General features: G+C 49.1%; 1 non-coding gene across 1 annotated transcript; it reads right to left on the bottom strand.

Annotated features, from left to right (window-relative positions):
* Positions 1–270: 270 nt before the first annotated feature.
* TRNAS-GCU lies at positions 271–352 on the bottom strand. The gene has a single exon. It is a non-coding gene; the product is annotated as a tRNA-Ser (tRNA).
* Positions 353–2,198: the final 1,846 nt, after the last annotated feature.

Raw genomic sequence — 2,198 nt, 5'->3', positions numbered from 1 at the left:
TGGCCTTGCTGAGAACTGGGGTATTTTAGTAATTTGGGGGTGGTCCCAGGGTGTTTGGGAGAGATTATGAGGCTGTTACCTTTTGAGATGTAAACTAAGACATACAGGACTAGAGAAATTTTTTTTAGAAATCTGAGATTTAGACATTTTATTTAAAGCAAGAGGGTTTCTGAGCAGGTTTTTGTTTGCTGGAAGCAACATTGTTTGATCTGTCATTGTACCAAAGGGGAGATGGTTGTCTATAAAGGAGGGGGGAAGACTAAATGCCTCTGATGAGGATGGGAGTTGGACCCATGCATGCAGAGCACAATGGATTAGCAGTCCATCACCTTAACCACTCAGCCACCTCATCTCAGCTGTTAGGAAACAGATGGGAGGAGAAATCTAAGGCCAGCAGAGATAGGGACACTAAGGTGTTTTTAAATATTAAGTGGAAGCAAGGGCTGAATGAGCTCCCCTCTCACACCTACTGACCAGCTGTGGGAAAGGCTTCAGGAACAGACCCTGTTTGCATAGACACACCTACTCTGCCTAGCTATGCAGCATGATGGGGCCGCTTCCCCAAAATGACCAGTTTTAGCTGGTGGCGGGTTACAAATCACTTTAGCACTGACTGGTATGAAATGTTATTCTCCTTCCTGCATGAGTGAAGGGCAGCAGAACATACTTAGTCGGTCCTGATGGAGGGATAGGTGGGTGAGGAATAGCTTTTATTGGACTGCATAGAAGTGATTGAGGACGTCACTCTAAACCAGTGGTCCCCAAACATTTCACACTGTGCCCTCTTATCCATGGCTAAGGTCCCTCCAGAAGCTGCGGTCAAGAACCAGGGCTGGAAGTGGGGCTGTGGCTTGCTGGGGAGAGGGGTGCAGACACAGGTAAGGGGGTCGCGGCTGGGCCAGGGGCTCAGGCTGAGGGTAGGGTAGGCAAAGAGCTGGGACAGAGTGGGGCTGAGTGGTGCTCCCTCCCTGCCTTCCATGGGGGCTGGCTCAACCCTGAGATGCCTCCATGAACTTTCCTCTGTGCCCCCCTAGGAGGCATGCCCCACATTTTGGGAATCACTGCCCTAAACTGACCCCTAGTCACTAAGCAGGGGCTAGTGATGCCAAAGCCCAGGGACAGGGAGCTTTGCCAGAGTGGCGCCTGCAGGTCACATGCTGGGGGCTGACACAGGCTCAGTGCTCTGGAATAGCTCTGAACCAAACTCAGGCAGAGTCCTCATCAGTGTGACACCGCCCAGGGGACGCTGTCACTGGGGGAAACCTCCTTGCCTTCAGCACGTCCTGGGACTGACCTTGGACCTTTCAGCACCCCTGTGCCCTGCCAGGAGCTTCCTGTAGTGAGTCCCCTTAGCAGGACACCTGGGAAAGCCTTACACACACCCCCAAAGGAGTCATGCACCCCCAATTTCCACAATCCCCAGTGACTCTCAGCCAGCGTTGTAAAACAGAAGGTTTATTAGTGCTCTGGAATACAGCCTGGGAAAGCTCTTTGTTAGCACAGGAAGTAGGAAGATTCAGCAAAATCCATCTTCATGAGACCCAAAACTCAGAGCCTGGGCTCTCCCCTTGAGTCCCAAAACCAGCAGACTCCTTGCTTCCAAAAGCCCAACTCAGCCAGGCCCTTTTGTCCCTCTTCTGTCCTTTGTTCCGTTTCCCTGGCAACATGGTCACCTGGCCTCCACCTCTTTCTTTGTTCTCTGAAGGACGTAAATTACACTGTGTAGAGGTCAAGCAGAGGAGTTTATTGCACACAGCACTGGCGGAGTGCCACCTTGCTTCTTAGGCTCAGAGGCACTGTCAATCAATTGATTATAACAGAATATATAGATTTTCCATGGGCGGGGGAAAGTGACAGGGTAGGCAGTTCTGCACCCCAGCTTAGGTTTTGCAGCAAGACAAGATAAGCATATTAGCCAATGGTTAACAGGTTATATAATGTCTCCGCCCATGGTCTCAAGTTAGCAAGTTAACATTTAATGAATACTTTGATAAAATGTTATTAGTATAAAATATCTATGTTGAATTCTGATTTGGGGTCCATCAGAATGGAGCAACTCCTTTGATTGTCCAACAAGTACATTACTAGGGGTTAAAGCAAAGAAACAGTGAAAGTATATGACAATAAAGATTGTTTTCTGTGTGTCTTAAGGCAAGCATTGGTTCCTGGGAAGGGAGGTGGAAGGATGCCATATCTTA

The sequence above is a fragment of the Gopherus evgoodei genome, chromosome 5, assembly GCF_007399415.2.
Source record: "Gopherus evgoodei ecotype Sinaloan lineage chromosome 5, rGopEvg1_v1.p, whole genome shotgun sequence".
NCBI lineage: Eukaryota > Metazoa > Chordata > Testudines > Testudinidae > Gopherus > Gopherus evgoodei.
Note: the sequence above shows the minus strand (reverse complement) of the source record. Positions and strands in the feature narration are given on the sequence as shown.